The sequence below is a fragment of the Pseudopipra pipra genome, chromosome 1 (assembly GCF_036250125.1).
Source record: "Pseudopipra pipra isolate bDixPip1 chromosome 1, bDixPip1.hap1, whole genome shotgun sequence".
Taxonomy (NCBI): domain Eukaryota; kingdom Metazoa; phylum Chordata; class Aves; order Passeriformes; family Pipridae; genus Pseudopipra; species Pseudopipra pipra.
In genome coordinates, this window is record NC_087549.1 from 97458418 (window position 1) to 97479034 (window position 20617).

Consider the following 20617-nt stretch of genomic DNA (forward strand, 5'->3'; position numbering starts at 1 on the left):
CTACATTCAAAGAGAAACCTGCAGCTTTCACCTTCTCTGCAACGTATGCAGGTGCAAGGGGATATGAAGGCAACCATACATATTTTTTAGAACTCTTAAATTAGACCATATTCCATAATATTTGGAGAAGGGATGGTACAGGCCTGAATTATTCTGTTAAGTTGAATGACCCAACAGAATATTTATCTCCCAGATACACTGTATTTCTCCCAGATCATATTCATTTTATGTTTTGGTTTTTTTTCATTTATTATTAAGTATGTGCCCATTTCCACCTGCTATTTAACCTATAATTTAACTAATTATTGTGATCACAATAAAAATAATTAAAAAATATATTTAAATTAACCTCCCAGGACAAAATATATTATACATATATAGTGGTATATTTTTATTTCACCCTCAGACACTGTTTTAACATTCATTTTTAATATGTGGAGGGTAAAAGGAATGTTGCTTAAATTCCCCACTACATAGTACTATGCAATCATTCCAAAATTTAGAATAATAATTTTGAATTCTATTAATACTATATTTTATGGCAAATCAGTTTGGTTTTGCTGTTGTGTTGGTTTTGTTTTTTTTTTTGTGAATCCACAAAATCTCACAGAAACAGTAAAACATGAAGGTTTAATTACAAAATTTTACTTTCAAACAGTCCTGCTGTAAATAGAGAGTCAGGCTAACACATTATTTAGGAGAACTGTAAACTGACATTTAAAAATCGTAAACCAGAGCTGTAGTTGTGTGAGGGACCTGCCCAGTGCTTGTGAAAGTGCATGCTGCATGGAAATGCTGAATAGAAGCATTTGGAAGAGAAGGAAGAAGCACTTAAATGGCAGACACCATGAAAGCCTTTCTGAAAGCAGCTTTGAGCTTTGCTGTTCATGAGCCAGGGCTATCAGCTGTTTGTCATACCTCAGTACTGCTATCATAGCTGACAGGGAAAAAGGTCTATAAGCCTTTGCCTCCTATAATAAGATATCCCTTTGGCATACAAAGCTCTATCTGTCTCTAAGTAAAGTCTATATTTAGACAACTAATAGTAAGTCTCTTTAAATACTAATTATGCATATGTAGGTTTTTCTAGATTTTTAATTATTTAAATACAAATAAAAGTGTTCTCTACATTGGAATATTACTGTGTAATAAAAGTTATATAAAGTAGCTCAGGTACGTGCTCAGCTGGTAGCTTGCTTCTTACTGAGTTTCTCCCACAGCTGGTTCAGTTGTAATGAGCAGAGGACCTGCACAGTGGTGTGCCTGGAGATGCAGAAGATACAACAGTTTCCTCACTGCCCCTCATACTCACGGGTTCTGGCCTGTAAGAGGGAATCTCTTCCAGATAGCAGCTTTCTTTTTGAGCTTTTAGAATTTCCTCCCTGCTCTACAGAAGAAAAAAGAAATCCCATATATTGGGGAGATTTGATTTCACCAAGTATAAACCAATGCATTTGGAACACTATGAACCTATTTGGGAAAGCTTTCTTGCTGTGTAAAGTCACTTTTATTCCTCAGATCCAGACAGAAAAGCAAGTTGTGTTCAATGGCTCAGTCAGCACTTGTTTGCAGAGTAGCCTGTGACAATAAATGAATACTTTGATAGTAATAATTTTATATATTTCTAGACATCTAAAAGGCAAATGTCAAACCTAAGCTGGATATCAAGAATTCCTCAGTCACCAGTGAAGGGATAATGAAACAGATAGTCCTGAAATATGTGTAAAAACATATGGATGACAGGACAGTGATTAAAGGCAGACAACATGGCATCACCAAACACAAATCATGCCTGATTAACTTAGTGGCCTTCTATGATAAAGGCACTACATCAGTGAACAAGGGAAGTGCCTCAGTGTCACCTACCTGGACTTCTCTAAGCCCTTTGATGTGGTGCCCCATAACATTTTTGTTATTATATTGTGAAGATATGGTGGATGGACCATTAGATAAATTAAGAATTAGTTGGATGGCCACATCCTTAGAGTTGTAGTCAATGGTTCAGTGTCAAAGTGGTAAGACAGTAATGAGTGGGGTCCCTCAAGAGCCTGTACTGGGGCCAATGTTATTTAATATTTTCATAAACAACATAGACAGTAGGATTGAGTGCAACTCAGGAAGTTTTCAGGCAACACCAAGTTGAGTGGTGCAGTTGATACCCTGGAGGAAGGGATGCCATCAAAGGGCCTTGACAGACTGAAGAAGTGGGCCCACATGAACCTCACGAAGTTCAACAAGGAGAAGTGCGATATCCTGCACCTGGATCAAGATAAACCTCAGTATCAATACAGGTAATGATACTTGGTGATGAGTAGATTGAGAGCAGCCCTGCAGAGAAGGACTTGGGGTTACTTGCGAATGATAAATTGGACACGATCCAGCAATGTGCACTTGCAGCCCAGAAAGTCACCCATATCCTGGACTGAGTCAAAAAGAAGCATGGTCAGCAGGTGGAGGGACATGATTCCCTCCCTCTGCTCTCATGAGAAGCCATTTCAGCATTACCTTGTGAAGCTTGGGCAGATCTGCAATCCTTTTCCACTTGTTTTGTGCGTACTGGGAATCCCTCTGAGTTTTCCAGTGATCGTCTTGACCTTAAACCATAAATTCCTTGTTCTGTTCGCATTAAAAGAAGTAATGTATTTTAAATAAAGATTTTGCTTTAGAGCAATAGCAACACAGAAAAAGAGGAAAAAAACCTCCAACAGAACAAACCCACATTCAAAGTTATCTTTGAATAATTTCGAATACTTTGCTATTTTTTATTCAAAATTTGGTTTATCTTGCATTCAGATCTACCAGTTTGGAAAAAAAAAGGTTCTTGTCACTACTTCTCTGGTGTAAGACTGACATCTGGTGGTAAACTTTATGCAACAGCTGAGCCACAGGGCAATGGCCATCTTTCTTGTTTTGGTTATCCTACAGCTGACAGGATCTACAGTGCTTAGTTCATTTATTTTTAAGTGCAACAACACCTTCCTACAGATATTACAGTTGTTTGCAGTGTGTCTAGTATGGAGTAGATCTACCTTTCTTCAGATTAAATTTATAAAGACCTTTCTTTAAGTTAATGGAGTGTGATTTTAAACTGATCAGTGATTCTGCACTGGAGTTCAATAGTCTGTTTTCTCAGCCTTAGCCAGGATGTAATTCTTTGCTGAAGATATCCTCTGAACAAGTGCAATAGTGCTTGAAAATGCCAACAGATACTCAGTGTATGGTCTGACATTTTCAGAGTGCCCATGCCCAGTGATTATGTGTCATGGATGCCTCTTGGTTCAAGGTGAAGTTAATCTCACCTGAGTATACTATGTCTCAGAAATAGATACAGAGTATCACAATTTTTAAAAATATGGAGGGTTTTCTATTGCTGTCAATTGACTGTCAATTCTGTCTACTTTGTCCAGCTCAAATGGAGAGTCTCACATTGTTAGACACATAGGCAGGAATGCTGTCTTAGGCATTTTATTGGAAAACCTGTCTGACTGCATGAGAGAGGTATGGAGCACCTGTCAGCTCACTGGAGCCACCCACTGCAAAGGATCTTCAGTCCCAGTGGGGAAAGTCTCAACTGCAAGTGTGACTCCCAAAATGGCTCCTGGATGGTCAGACAGGGAAGTTACCTTAACAATGGAAAAGACTGAAGTGTTGAATATCTTCTTTGACTCAGACTTTACTGGGAACACCAACCTTCAGCAGCCTGAGGCCCCAGAGGTTGTAAATGCATATCACCACACAATGCAGCTCCTTACTTTGCAAAGAGTACTTTCCATTGCATGTGATTTCATTTATTTGTTCGTTTTACAAGCCATAAACAAAGGTGAGTTTCTATGCTCCATTGCTCCAGTTGTCCAAGCCTGTTTACATTAAATTACAAGAGTAGCATAAACTACATCGTATTTTGAATACCTACTCCCAGCCTTCTCCCTCTATCCCAGAACAGTGTTGTTCCTTTTCCCTTTTATTTTAATGAAATGTGTAGTGCTTAATTGAAATAATATAAACAACTACGTGGTGGTGTTTTTAATTTGCTTTTTTAATCCCAGCAATACTGAGTAATTTACCTACCAAAATGCTAACTTCTTTCAATCATGTTCTTGCTTAACCTGCCATGGGACAAGCATCAGATTTTTAGTAATTTACTTAAACTCTACCATTATTTTGGAATTTATCCAGCTTTAACATTGAGGCAATATTTTGTGCATTATTTAGTAACCTGAAAGTAAAAAAGCTTTGTTTCGTGTGTGCACATTTCATCAATGCTAACAAAGGCATGGCCAGGTGAACATTAGTGATTATTTTACAGTGATAATGTCCTGATAATTGCCACCTCTCAGTCAGTGTTTTGATGCCTTTTTAGTCGGACCTTATATGTGGTCATGCTTACAGTCCTGTTCTGTTGAAATGTAAACTAAAACCAGATAAATTTTAGCCTCCTTGATCACAGATAAAATATATCGTATACATTAAGTGCTTCATGGTAATGAGTGAGTGAAGGGTAATGAGTAAGTGAAGGGTAATGACATAAGGCCAATGAATGGCAAATCGTACATAAATTCAAAGATAAAGCATCTGAGATCCCTTAGATTTGTCCAAATATTTGATAAAGTCTAAGAACGTAGATCTGTCAAAATTGAAACTCTTGACAAAACTTCCAGTGTTTAAAGTCAAATTGGGATCCTGTGGCTCCAAGAAAGCAGTAGCTCTGAGAAGACTGGTAACAAGCTCAGGGAGAGGAAAATGTCACAGATGCAATGCAAGGAGTACAGAGATTGTGGAAAAAAAAATGTGGGTCTGCAGAATTCCTCTGAACAGCATGGATTATGGCACGTGCTGTCTCTATTATAATCTATAGCTTTGTGTTTTATGGGCCTAGGTACAACCAATTTTATGTTAAGACCTATGATCTATGAAATTAAATGTATGCAACGATGAAAATCATAGAGTAGATTCTGACTTTGTGCCTGCTTTTGCCATGTGCAAGAGTCTGAAATTACTTGGGTTTTGCTAATTATAAATAGCTGAAAATGAGGTGATTATCTTCACATCCACTGCTGCACTCTGGCCATGAGGAAGCATTACCATGAGCAATGATTCCTTTTCAAATAAATTCCAGATTTCTTGGTTTTCAGAGAAGTTCTGATTTTCCAGTAGTGATTTTAAATTTCTCCATTATTGTCTCAGCTTAATGAGACTGAAGGGTTTGCTAAGGAGGATGAGTTATGAGGAAGACCAAGTTCCTCTCTGTAAGCAATTGTAAATCCAAAATTAAAAGGCTCCAATTGAGCAAATATGGAAAAGAAAAGACAACAGTCCTTTATTAAAGGATATATGTGTTTAGGCAGAACAACAAAAGAACACAAAAAAACCCTAAACAACAATCCTGCACCCAAGGTTTCCTTCCAAAAACAGTTCAGTACTTTTTGCCTTTTTGCGCAATTCCAACCACGGCCAGCAGGGGGCGCTGTTGGACCACTGGAGGAGCAGAGCCAGCAGTTGCTCCCTCGTGGTCGGCAGGGGGCGCTGTTGGGCTCTGGAGAAGCCAAAATGGAGATTACCCCCCACTGAGAAGGGGAAGGGGAAAAGGGGGAAAAGGGGGAAAAAGGGGGTTCTTCCTGTGGACTCACCATGTCGACAGCTGGCTCTGGCTGGGATTCCCCCCCCCCCTTCATTGATGGGTATGAACTGCTGACAACGTGGGAACAGAGGAAGGAAGGGGCAGCCTCTTCCCTCCAAAGTTCCTCCACAGATGGCCCAAGCCTCTTTGATGAAATCCTAGCAGGTCTGGGCAGTGGGCAAAACAGGGTGCGGGAGAACAGAGGCAAACCGGGGCCAAAGGCAGCCAGATGACCCATCCGAAAACAAAATGAACCCCGGAGTCCTTCTCTTCCCACACACCCTCCTTGAGTCAGGGCAAAAGTAAAGTGAGAATGGCGTTTCCTGTGGAGAGAAAAAAAAAACCTTACCTCTCCCCACCAGCCTTTTGAGGCCCATTAACTTGCAATGTAGGCTGCCGGCCAATTCTTTTGTGTATGTGAATCACTCTAGCCAACCACCCTCCTCCTCCCTCGTTCAACACTTTACTTTCACAGCGGTGCAGGGGAAAAAATTTCCAAGCCGGATTTTTAGAACAAGTAAACCTAGGACAATTATCTAGAGGTTCGCAGCCTTAATTCTAGTTTGGAAGATAGAGTTGTCTTGGAAATTATGATAAAATGGCCCAGGCAATTTTTTTTTGTAGTGATGCTGTGACAACGATTTTCTTGGTTTAGTGCTTATTTATACAGGGATTATATTTTCCTGTACAAGCACTTTGATTTCAGAATTTCACTGCTATATGGTTCTTATTTGGGAGGTTCTTAGGAAAAAAATATCTGTTGTCTTTCTCAGGCATTTTACTAATGATTAAAAAAATTCTTACATGATTATGACTGTAGTTTTAGGCGCAATTTCAAAGATCAAAATCAAATCAAGTGTAATGTCAGGAGGGGATTTTTTTAATTAAAGAAATAAAGATTTTATAATAATTATTAGAAGGAATATGGCTAGACTTATGAGGTTTTCAACAGTTACACAAATTAACATTTTACAAAAAGAACTTTGGCTATAAAATCATTTCCTCTGAAAACTGTCTCAAGGACTTGAGCATCCACATTTGCCACTGCAAGTTTCATTCCTAAATGACAGGACATCCATTAAGTAGCCTTCATAAGCCTTCTTTTTGCCAACCATCCTCCCACTTGTTCCCTCCACTACTCCCCCATCTCCTGTAATGAGTATAAGGAAAATACCCTCTTGTAAGGGGGACAAGATAAAACTGAGGCTGAAGGGCAAAATATAATAAAAGCTGCACATGAGAGCAAATTAGGTGCCTGGCCCTGGGATTAGAAGCCATCTCTTCAATCCTGGTGTCTAGATTCCCTACATACTGGTGAAAGAACTTAAATGTTTCAATTTAAGCAATGACAACATATAGATTTTATTTTGCGTGGTACCCTGAGGTTGCTGATGTCACATGCATATTGCAATGCACATTTCCAAAGTAATCATAATAAAAATAATTGCTTGTTTGACTGCTTTAAAAAGAATAGTTGGATTATTTATGAAATTTGAAAATATTTAAGAGATTTCTGCTTCCTGTTGAAATTTTTTTATCTTCCTTCAGGGGGTGGCTGTAAATCAGTTCAAGACTAGTGTTGGAAGCCTCTGGTATAGAAGCTCTTAAAAGACAACCTGTGCTCAGGAATTTCCTCCTGCATTACTAAACTATCCTCTGAAACAAATGCTTAATACCTTCTTGTCTTAGTGAGGGTGGGGAGGGAGAGGGACCTACTGACTGTTACAGTGAGTAATGACTAAAGATGTTTTGGATCCTATTCCTGCGGTGAAGACCCTGATGCCTGGAAGAACCTTGTTTTGGGAGTTTATGTGAATCTAGACCCCAGTTAATTTTTCTAGATGTGTTTCCATTTCTATAGTAAATTATTGAGGTGAAAAAATAAAACTAATGTGTCTGGCATAAGAAGACCTGTTTTCAGATACCAGAAAGGCTGATATTCTTACTGCAAATTACACTAGCATTAGAAAAGCCTAATTTCTGACCTTACAAAGGGTATCAGCTGGGAGAAAGTCAGAGAAAAGGCTTATGATAGAGGGTTTTGAGCAGATTTCCAGAATTGCAGTGGAAAGCATCTATGGAGAGAGAGAGAGAGAAGGCAGAGTTGTGACAAAAAAGAGGTACAGTGCCAACCCAATGGAAGTCAAGCTAGAAGAATTCATCCCTTTGCCTGCATGATATATAAAACGCAACGAGCTGTAGTGGGGTGATTTGGAGATAAACCCACATCTCTGAACCCTGCCTCTGTGTTCTGATTCAGCAAGGAAGTCGATAGGATTACTAAGCACATGTTACTTTGCACAGATCCCTTTGGAAATAATCAAGTGACACCAGCCTACATCAGTTGCTAGATAATTTCACAGGCTGAAAAGGTGTGTTTCAGATTAATATTTGTCCCAGATGTTCTGTTGATCATGTGTTTGGACATGCCCTGTAGGTTCTGCTTCCACAGTTGTTAAACATCTGATTAACTTGAAGTGTGGAGATCAGCAATAATAAGCTATTAATGTAATTTAAACACGGGCAACGGAATAAAAGTCACAGTGTTTATATTTTCATGTAAAATTTAATGTTTCTTCCTGGGAGAGCAAACCTGATATTTCAATAGCAAATATCTATTTCACTCCTGAGGAACTTTAGTTTAGCTAAGCATATGTCACAATTTAAAAATACTAGAATTATACTGAAAGAAAAAAAAACGCTCATTACTTTTATTAAGATCTTGATCAGGGCTTCTCACTAGCTTAAGTCACTGGAGGGAAATTTTACATAATGATGTAGAAAAGGAAAGATTTAAGAAACAGATTTTTCTAAGAGAAGCTGACATGTTATTTCATGGTCTAATGAACATCTGCTGTTCCTTGTAACCTTTTAATAAGCTGTAAAAACTCAACAGAATTATTCTAAGACATACGCTTTTAAGATACTTAAAGGAGATACTGACTTGCATCACGTTGTGGTTTCAATTTCAATTCTATCAAATTAAGTTAAATAAAAATAAAAAAAAATAGGGTACAAATCCTTTTTTCCTGACCAATATTTTGGAAAATAGACCTTTTCCTATCAAATGCCATGTTTTCTCTTTAATACTTCTCATAGATCATATGCTCAATATTCAAGTTAATTTGAATGTTTTCAAAAGTTTTAGAGTAACACCTCATATATATATTTTTTTATCATTTAATTTGTAGGTATTTTTTTACGTGTTTGTTTTGAGTGTTTCTGCTTGGCATCTATGTTTTCAAGATGAGCCATATTCATATACATACTTATGCTTATTTGGGTATCGGGAGATTTTTCGCTATTTGCACTACCTTAGATTTTCCTATTCATTTGGTATGAATTATATGTATGATTCTGTAGACAGTATTTAATTGAATGCATTGCTTGTCAAAGTAGGTACAGACTTCTCATTTAGTCCTAGGCTAGTTTACATCACAGATTTACATTTCACCTTTTCTGAAAATATAATGCTGGAACCATACATTTCTGCATAAATCTGCAAGCTTTCTGAAGTTCTTTGAAAAGAACTTTATAACTTTATTGTAATTTGCATACCAACCTGCGAAATATATTTGGAATAATGTTATTTTTGAAACTTTTGACATTTCTTGAAGCAGTACCTTTATAACAGTAGATTTGCAGGGTGCCTTCAAAGCAGGCATGGCGGCTCTCAGAAACTCAGGCTCCTTAGACTAGTTAGTCCCCAAATAATGTTTAAACAGGGAAAAGCAGACAGTTCAGTGCTGCTGGTCTCATTTTTATCTTTGCAAAGCATTTTTGCTGGGCAAATTAAAGTGTCAGTCTTATGTTTTTGGTCACAGGTAGGCCTTTGGTTGCAGGCTTTGCAACCCTGGTGGTTCTCTATCCCTTCTGAATTTGAGGTTAATCTCACTAACCAGAGCACATTGCTGCTGCTTTGCTACCAGCCACAGACTGAAAAGAGATTTCTTGGATTTATTTTCTGCGTGTAGGATGATTGCTTTAATGAAGCAACATGGTTTTTTTGGTCTGGGCACTTACAGATAGCCTTTCAAATGGAAATCCTTCGTGTCCAATAATTAATGCAGGAGAATTTGAAATGCAAGAGGAAACCTACCACTGTTCCAACTTTCTAGATGCTTCTTACATGATCTTCTATGCAATCTTCTGTCTCTGATGATCTGTACTTCCTTAAAATAGGGACTTTATCAAAATAAGTTCTCTAATAACCTCTAACCTCATCTAGCCTTTAGAAAATCAGAGGGAAGGAAGAGATTTGACTAAAGGACTATTAAAGTTTAGGGAAAGGCTGAGGCAGCTAGTCAGCAGTCTGTTCTGAAATCTGAAAAATGGTGTTCTTTTAGTACCACTGCTCTCATGCAGTTATCATGGTTGAATGAGGCAGAATTTCGTTACATATAGACAACATGGTATACATATTAAAATATGATATTGTACTATGTGTTCAGTGTATGCAGTACTTGGAAAAGATACTGTTTATATTTGCTATCACACGTGAAACATCACAATTTCAAGCTTTAGTGTTTGCATATGAATTCTGTGGGAGGTTGACTTCTTAGTAGAGATAAAATTTATAACTATAAAATAAATAGAAAAAATTGGAAGACAAGACAATTCAGAGAGACACCAAATTTCTGATATAACTGGTATATACATTTATGTTTATCTGTAATGAACTAAGAAACAAAGAAGCATAAAAAGCTAATAGTGGTGCCATAGATTTTTTTATCTTTCAGTGATGGATTTCTTAAAAATTGGAGTGAAACCCGATTATTCATATTATTCATATAATTATTCATATTATTGAAATTGAAATTAATTTCAATTATCTTTGAAATTAAAAAATAAAACAATCAGAATGTTTAGACTGTTGAAATAGATGAGGAAAATGCTATAAATGAACTTCAGTAGATGAAAGATGGGATATTATACTGAGGAGCTTCCTGTGCTCTCCTTACCCTTTCTCAGTTATACACTGTTGGAAGCAATACTTTGATCTAGCTGAACCTTTCAGCATTGTCATTTTCAGTTTACATAATTTCAATTCATCTTCTCATATATTCATTTCTCAGTATGTGCCCAGCTTTAAACACTGCAGTAATCCCATTGGATCAAATGGGAATGGCTCCTTTAAGTTTAGTGCGTGGTTAAGTTTTCAGTGGATCAAGATAACACTTAGACAATGTCTAGTTTAGAAATATAAATGGAGCATGCAGAATGCAAAAGGGAACAATATGAAACACAACACCTCTTATTAAGTGTTTTTGAGGCCAAAAAAAAAGCTGCAGTGGTATTAATCTATATTTTAATCTGAAGTTTTAGTAGTAAAATCATGGAATCCTTTAACATTATTGCCCAGAGTATTCTATATAAAACTGTTAAGACCAAAGATTAATTATTTGCAGGACAGGCTGTTACTGAAAACTGAGATAAGCTGAAGCCAAATATGTTTCATTGCATTTTTAAGTGTAGAGAAACATCACTGTGAGCAGAACTTAGTTCTCTTATTTTTGTTTATATAACTATAAATAGAAAATGTTATTTCATTCATTTATAAACTAAGACCTTCATTACTCATTTGTGGTTTGTTATACACATGAGCTAAATCTGTCCTTTCATATGACACAGAATGAAAATCCCTGTCAGCTGTAATTGCTGAATGTGGAAGACAAGTGTTACATTATTTTTCCCCAGTGGAGTGAATGCTTGCCATGTTTAATATAATAAAATTTTATTTTTTCCATGAGTTATTCAATAATCCAAGGCTAAATCCTTTCTCATTCTTCACTTTTGACAGGTTGAAATCCCAAAGTATTTATTATTTTTTTGTGAGGTTATTTTTTTTTTTCATTAGAAACCACATGTACAAATGCCAATTGAACTGATGCTAAATAAGAAAAGAGCTGAGATGGATGTACAGGGAACTGACAGGAACCTGCAATCCAGCTCTGATCAGCCACTGGTAACTGTGCAATAGAGCTTTAATCAAGAAGGATCCATAGAACTTCCTGTCTTAGTGTCCTGACATAATGCAGCTACAGAATGTTTAAAATCAAGCAAGAAGAAATAATAACCACACTTGAAATGGACTGGAGGAATAGAAAAAGAGAGGTCGGATTTCAATAAAAGAGCAAGGAAATTAGTTTCCAGATACTAAATGTGGTCAACTCTGAGATAGTGAGTCTGATCTATCAACTAAGCCTCTGACAGATCTACCACCTTAAATCCTTTCCCTGTCTGTGTCTGATCTCCACAGAAAAGTCTCTTTCTACTCCCTAAAATTCTAGAAATTATACATCGAAGGGAGATTATAAGGCAGGATCCTTTCTAAATCCTGCAGGAAACTGAAAAGCACAGGATTAATGTAGTCTAAATATGGTGCAAACAGACAGTGATTTAGTTGTGTCTTGGATCCTATGGGTAATGTCAAGATAAAGAGAAAATGTCTTTAAAAGGAAAAAGCAAGTCCTATATTTGATACAGATCTCCTGGTAAAAAGTAATCTTTTGGGATCCACATGAACATTACAGGAACCACACTGTTTCCAAACTGTATTGCTGGAAGTTAATAAAATGCTTACATTTGGAGTGAAGCCTTTGGTGAAAATTTGTGACTCCCTGGAATATGCTCCTTCACAAAATTATTACTTCAGAATGTTTTTTCATCTAAAGTTGAACCAATCCTTATGAAGCTGAGCTATATTAGGGGGTTTCTTAGACCCAGTATTGAGCATCATCTATTAAGAATTGTCTCAGAGGCACATTCTATATCAATGTGTGTTTTCCTCCTGCTAGCAGTTTCATTCCAGCATCTACATTTATAATACCCTGAGGCAAATATCCCAGGGCAAGTTGTGCAAAACACAGTGCTTAAGATTTCTTTTCATCTCTGTATTTTGCACACCTTGTCTAAAATGAAATAAATTGGGAAGTCCTGGAAGAAACAGGAGAATTACCATTGCTTTTCCCAAGGGCTGAGATTAAAAACATTTCCCCTAATTTTGTTCCTTCCAAAGGCAGGAAGGAAGACATTTTCCTCTGCTGTCTGTGGAACCATTCCTGTGAATATTTATTTAAATTAAATCTCTAATTCTGCTTTCTATTGACAAGATTTTTAACTTTTCCCAAGATATTTCAGAGATATTGCGTGGTTTTTCTAGAAAACTTGGCAGAACACAAGAACAATTTAACAATAGACCTGTTTCAGGTGTATTTAACAATACACTGTTTCAGTGTATGTCTGCTAGTTTGAAAATGCTTGTTTAACAGACAGCTTTGCAGATTAGTACATGTTAACTTCAGCAGGTTTCCTTTTTTGATTATAAGTAGGTATAGACTTCAAGTTCCTAGCTAAATCACTGTCTGTAAATTACTGGCATTTTTTTGTTTTGTTTTTTTAATGCCTTTTTTTCTTTCCATTATGTTTAACTTTAAAATTTGAGCCTTGGCAATAAAAATATTAAATGAATTTTCAAGCATCTTTTTATGAACATCCAGATTCTCATATTCACTGTGTGAAACACTATTCTGCACAGTCTTGGTACATTCCATAAACTGACTGGTTTTACAAATCTCAGAAAATCATCTCCTTTTCTCTGTGCTATTCAAATTTAGGTATTAGATTAAACAACACACAAACAGGGTGTGCTGAAAGTGCTTAGAAATTGCTTGCTGGCTCTGTGTCCACAAGATGTCAGTGTGGATTCTTAATTCACTTCTACTATAACTCTCTGCTTTATATTACTGGAAACAATCGTGACAAACTCGGGCAATCCCTCTGCAGACATTTCCTTTGAAGCTGAAAGAGGTATTCATCATGTAAAAATCCCATTATTGACCTGAGTCTGATCTCTACCGTTTAAAGGGATCAGGCTGGTGTTTCTAATCTTTCCTTGGAGGAGAAATACTAAGTTTGCATGTGTCTAGTGAACAGAGAGAGCAGTGAAACTGGTCTGACAGCTGACACCAAAAGGGCTGATGGCTTTGAGCAGTAGAAGACATTGGGTATCCAATCTGGAGCAGAAACAGGGTGCTAATGGCATGGGGCTGTGAAAGCTAACTAAAATTGCTCAGAGACAAGGCTTGTTAGGCTAGAAACATTGGAGTGTTAGTGGAGTGTAGTGTTTGGGTTTTTTTAGCATGATTTGATATTTCTTTATTGGCTTGCATTGCATCATCTGGGTGCTAACATGTATTTGGTTTTAACTGGTTATCTCAGCCTAACTAATGTTGATTAGCAATAGGTGCTGCATATTCATCTCCTTCTGTTTAAAGCCTGTTAAGCCTGGTGATTTTAGTTCAGGTTGTTTACTGTGTCTTGCTATTTGTACATCCCTGTAGTGAGGGAAAAAGCCCACAGAATTTGGTAAGCTTTCAATGCCCAAATAGCTGTTGCTTAAATCCCACGGAATTTCATCTGAGTTGCCAGCTTTTGCTGAGGAGAATTCAATTGACCTTAATACTACAGATATGTAGCACATAAGAGGCATTTAATCAAGTCTCACACACCACTGCTTTGAAAGCCTGCTTGAAAACTCTGAAGAGATCCTGATAAACATTTTATTGGAATGCATTTTTAATCAAAATAGTTTACTTCATGCAGCTAGAAATAGGAGCTATTTACAATTTTTTCTTTAGATAAATGAACTGAACTGTAGTTAGTAGACTACTTTATAAATTATACTCTCTAAGTGAGACTTGAAGAGAAACAATGGCTTTGAATCAAAATTATGATAGATCTACGGTAAACATTTTCTAGCAGTATGCATAAAAAGAATGTGCCTTGTATGGCAGAACCTGATTTTATTTCCAATATGTCTCTCAGTTTAAGGAAAACAGCAGGGAATCCACATCTATTAAAGCCAAAGCTGCTTTTTCTAGGCAATTAAAAAGAAGTTTAAAAACATATCCTTTGCCTATCATAAGGAAGATTAATTTTTTTCAGAAAAAGTAGAAGTGAAATAATACCTAAAAAACCTTAAGATTTCTTTTGTCTGATTTTTATATCATATTTTCTGCATAATTGCAATTCTAGTCATCTTAAATGTAGCTTAGGTGTGGGAATCTGAAGAAACACTGTATGCTTCCCATGTTTATCACACTGTGAAAAGCTGCAGTGTTATTTAAAATAAGATGATGAGATATTAGATCTCAGATATTTGTGGGGGAAAATTCTTCATAAATATTACGATAGTACACTACTGTTCACAATTAATAATTTGAGTCCTTGAAGTTTTATGATTCTCCAGTTATTTGTTATGCCACTGGCATGTTTTCAATATTTGTGTTTCAGACACGTTCTCTCATATTCCCTTTGACAGGGACCTTAGGAGTAGATATGAAGGAAATGTTGGGAAATACTGGAAATATTGTTCCAAATTTGGGAACATACTTAAATGTTCTTGTGGGTCCCACTGACTCAAATAAAAAAAAAAAAAAAGGAATTATCTGGGATTCTAATCTGTACAAGCATCTTTTATTTCATGCAAACATTATAGAAGGGTAGAATACAATTCTTATCAGTACCATGTGTTCTGCTTACTCAGTCTTTGCTATGGATTCAGTCTTTGGTACAGATCACTTGTTTTTTCTGTTTTAAAATAAGATCACAATTCCCGAAAGACATGATTTTAAGATGCTGCTATCAGTAGTAGCCATCTGGACTACCATGTGCTGATAGATCTTAGCAGGAGCTAAAGGACACATAGATACCACATACCCTTAACCTCACGAGAATACACTGATGATACTTCAGTGAGATTTGGCCTTATTTCTGATTGAAGGAATTGCTGAAGGCAGCTAATGCCTGCCTGCTTTTTTGGGTCTGAGTTTGCAGACCAGTATCTGAAGAAGCTTTGATGACCTATTTAATGGTAAAATGACCCCTTTTGATAGGTATGGAAGCAAGAATAAAAATGCTATTCTGACTGATTAACCCCCCTATACAGGAGTCCATATTTTGTGATGTTTGAGGATATTTTTCATCTGGTCTCTTAAGGAAAAGATTAGTTTTCTGTTACCCTCTTAATTCCCCCTAAGAATATGAACTCTTTGGATAATTAAAAAAAAAAAAAAAGATGTGAAAAACACCTCCAAGAGAATTAACTTCCTTCAAGCTCCACAGAAGTTGTGAGAGAAAAGAGTCAAATCACTTCCCTCCGTGGAGAAAAAGGCAAGTATTATCTCATGAAAGAGCAACACAGAGGGCATGAGCAACTCAGGATACTTCTTGAGTGCATTGCTGATAACTTCCTGACACACGAGACCAAGGAGCTGATGATAGGAGATGCTGTGATGGACCTTATTCTTACAAAAAAAAAAAAAAAACTGACCAGGGATGTGAAGCCAGAGGGCAGTCTTGGCTGCAGAGACTACAAGTTCAGGAGTGGAGTTCAGGAGCCAGAGATGAGGTATCCAGGCAAAACTTTGACTTCAGGAGAGAAGACTTTAGTCTGCTTAGAAGAATGCCACAGGAGACAGTCCTGGAGGAAAAAAGAGTTCAGGAGAGCTTTTAGATTTTCATGGATAGCCTCTACTAAGCTAAAATTTTGCCCAACCCCATATGCAGAAAAATGGCAGAAGACCTGCAGAGATGAACAAGTAGATCCTAACTAAACTCAGGCTAAAGAAGAAACACATAGGTTGAAGTTGCTTTGGTAACTGTGCAGAGAAAGAATGTAGAAACATTGTTCAAAAGTGAAGAGATAGGGTTAAGAAAGCCCAAACACATCTGGAATTGAATCTAGAAGGGAACAGGATGTACCTCAGGATGGACTTCTACAATTACACTGACAGGAAAAAGCAGACTAGGGAAAACATGGGTCTTTTTCTGAACTCAATGGAGAACATACTGACAAAGTATGTGGAAAAGACTGAGGTACTCAGTGCTGCCTTTGCCCCATTCTCCACCGGTGTGATTTGTCTTCAGGAATACTAGGCCTCTGCAACAGTGTGAAAATCCAAAGCAAGGGAAAACAGCTTGGGTAGGGGAAGATTAGGTTAGGGAATAATTAAACACACTGGATATTTAGGACCTAATAGGGTGTACCCACAGTTATGAAGAGTGCTGGCCAATGTCATTGTCATTTGTCTTTGAAAATTCATGGTGATCAGGAAAGGCTGCTGAGGGCTTGAAGAAAGCAAATGTCACTCCTATCTTCAAGAAGATCTAGGAAGATCTGAGGAACTACAGATTGGTCACCCTCACCTTGATTCTGGGGAAAGTGATGGAACAAATAATCATAAAAAACTTTTGCAAATTTAGAAAGGACAAGAAGATGATTGGGTGTAGTCAGTATGAATTAAGTGAAATGGTGCTTAGCCAACTTAAATGTCTTTTATGAGGAAATGTCTAGCTAGGAGGATGACGGAAGAGGACTGTACACTTTTTACCCTGATTTTAGCAAGGCTTTTGATGCTGTATCCCATAAAATACTCATAGACAAAGTATGAAGCATTGACTAGATAAGTGAGCAATGAGCTGGACAGAAAACTATGCTCAAAGGCTTGTGACAGGCCATCCAGGGACCAGTCAATAGTAGTGTATCCCAGGGTTGATTATGGGTCATATTGTTTTAATGTTTTCACTGATGACCTGCTTGATGGGACAGACAGCACCCTGAACAAGATTATAAGTTGTTATCGAACAGGGTATACATCAGGTGTCGCTATGATTTGACAGTTGGTTGCATTGCCAACCAGAGAAACCACAACAGGCTAAAGTAATGGTCCAACAGGAATCTCATGAAATTCAAGAAAGGGCAATACGAAGTTCTGCATCTGAGACAGAACAACCCCAGGCAGTGCTGCACCCTGGGAGCTAACCAGCTGGAAGGCAGCTTTACAGAGAAGGCCCTGGGTGTCCCAGTGAATATCAAGTTTAACATCAACCAGCAATATGTGATTGCAGCAAGGAAGGTCAGTAGCCTCCTGAACTATGAAAAGTGTTGCTAGCAGGTCAAGGGAGACTATTCTTCCCCATTATTCAGCACTGGTGGGACCACATTTGGAGCACTGTGTCCAGTTCTGGGCTTCCTGATGCAAGACATACATGGGCTTAGCAGAAGAAGTTGACTGAAGGGCCATGAAGATGATGAAGGGATTGGAGCACCTGTCATATAGGTAGAAGCTGAGCTGAGATTATTCAGCTTGGAGAGGAGAAAGCTCAAGGGGAATCTTATCAATGTGTATTGATATCTGGTCAGAGGGACTAAAGAAGACAGAATCTTTTCAGTGATATCCAGTGGATGGGAAAGAGGCAACATGCACAGGCTGAATTGTAAGAAATTCCATTTAAACCTAAGGATAAAATGTACTGTGTGGGGTGTCAGGCACTGGCACATGTGGGTCACAGAGGTTGAAGAATTCCCTGAATTCCCTGTGTGGATCTCATCATATCATAGATTTTTAAAGGGCACTCATATCTGACTTGAGAAATGAATCCTGCTTAACAACTAAGAGCATAATTTGCACTCAAGTTCAATGTTATGATAATGTTTCTTCTCCATTAGCAGAAGAATCACCCACTACTAGTCTCAGTAGCTATTTTGATTGCATCAAGACTTTTTTTTTTTTTTTTAAGTTTGAGACATCTGGTCAGTTTCACTTTGAAATGAGTTTTAAAAGTGCTTTCTGTATATTTTAGATGTGGACTGCTTTGGGGATGACTAACATCATGTTTGACATTTAAAGTCAGATCTCCAATGTTTTTTCATAAATTTTTTGTATGTATTATCCTCTGAATATATAAAGGCTGCAGTAGCCAAGTAATCTTGTCTTTTCAGGGCTGCCTTTCTGCAGGTCAATTTTTGAATTAGAGTAATGAAATTACCCATGATTTTGTTTCACTAAAATTTAAATATGATACCATAATATGTATCCCATACTGTTATCTTACTCAGCTAGAGAATTGATGCTCTGATAGAAATATGGTCTTATCTGACAGGACAGAGGAGGGTGTTCTTGTCATTACAGTGTTGCTCAGAGAGATAAGGATTTTGGGGTTAATTTCAGTGTTTTACTTAAGCTTTCTTTAAGATCATTGACAAGTTATTTTGGATGAAAATTACCATAATAATATCAAAGCTGAAGTTGTACCAAATGCTTCCTCTGCTAATTACTGTGACTTTTCTTCTCAAATTGGAGAAGAAATTCTTCTGCACTTTGTCTGTTTAGCTAACTATTCAGATTATAAGGTGTTTGGTTCATGGGTTGACATGTAATACATGTTTTTATAGCGTTTACACTCAGTGTCGCTACTGAAATTTTAATAGCAATAACTAAACATAAAAATCATCCTAACAACTTGAAGAGAGTAAATTGGAACGACAGCAATACTGCCAAACTATATATCTTTCATCAAATCTAATTATAAAGATGCTCTGCCTACACAGTTAGTGCATTAGTAAGGATTGACTTAATTTACTGAAAGGTACCGCAAAAGACTTCTGAAGCACTATTACCTTGCTCTAAATGTTACAGCAGCCAAAAAAAAAAAAAGTCCTCATTCAATCCATGTAGCTTTGGGACCCACTTAACAGAAGCCAATAAGCTTGTTGGAAGGGTTTATATAAATCAATACAGACAAAAAAATCCATAAGACAACCCTCGAGCAACAGGTTAATCCTTGTTATTCCCTGTTGTTTGGGTCAGGAGTTTAATCAGGCTTCTCGAGAGACCACTACAGTGTGTCTCTGAAAATCAGAGTGTCATTGACATTTTGTTTTTGGAACAATAATATACCTATTCCTACTCTAAATAACTGTTTAATATCCAAAAATTGGTTTGGTTTCTGAGAAATCACTGAGAAGTAGTTTATCTTTTCTCACAGGGGAATTTAGGATTATGCCTTAATCTTATTACAGCTCTCAAGCAAATCAAATGAAGTCTTAATACAGCAATAGAGTTGCAAAACAATAGTGTAGTTCAAGGTTTTGTTGGCATGTCCATTTTAAATCTTTTGTTCCAAGGAGGTATAAACCCAGCATTGGATCTGAGGTAAAGCTTGGCATAGTGATCTTATCACTACTGGAGATTATTTCCAAATACAGTTAGAATGAAAAACATTTTTAGTGTGAGGATGACTATATTCAGCAGAATATAACTTTACCAGTGGCAAATATCTATGTTTGGCTTTCTGTTCTTTAAAAATAGGAAAGTAAAAGATTCATTTCTCTTTCTAAAATTGATGAGAAGATATGTTCAGGATAACTGAACTCAGAACATCTTTGAGTACCAAAAAAAGGAGGACTGATCCTGGTCCCATTGAAGCCTGCTAAAGGTTTTCCATTGACTTCAGAAGGCTAGAGATTTATATGCTCGATCAGAAACAGAATTTCTTTTCCATTCTCAGTCTGACAGAGAACTTTCTTCATGATTTGCATCTGTTATTTGTGTCAGTAGGGTAAAGTGTCAGTTGAATGCAATTTGCTCATAGGGGATGCATTGCATAGTAAGACACAAGCAGAACCTTTTCCAATCTCACTGAATTCACTAGGAAATGTTCTGTTGACTTCAACATCCACAAAAACTGGTGTTTATATATTAAAAGCAAGATATGCACAGACAGGGGGAAAAAACCCCCACCAGAATGTTTCAGTGCTTTGAGATTATGTAATTGTTTTGATTGTCACTGCTGATCCATATCAACAGTGGTATTTTAAAATCAGATGGTATTTTAGAAGTACCAGGACAGCATCAAGCTGTTGCTTGCAAATATTTCTCAGGGAAAAAAAACACCAATATTGGGCGCTTGTAGATACAGAAAAATGAAATAAAAAATTAATAACTTGAAAACAAGTCAAATAAATATGACATTTTCCAAAAACAGTTGACAACAATGAAAAAAAGTTTGTGATTAAAAAAGAGAGAGAATAAACATGATGAAACACCTTCCTGAAAAGAATGCTAACTACAAATTAGTGTATTTTGGTATTCTATGTGGCTTTTAAATCAATAAAATTCAAGTTCATTGTTTGTTTTACAATAACACTGAATTAAC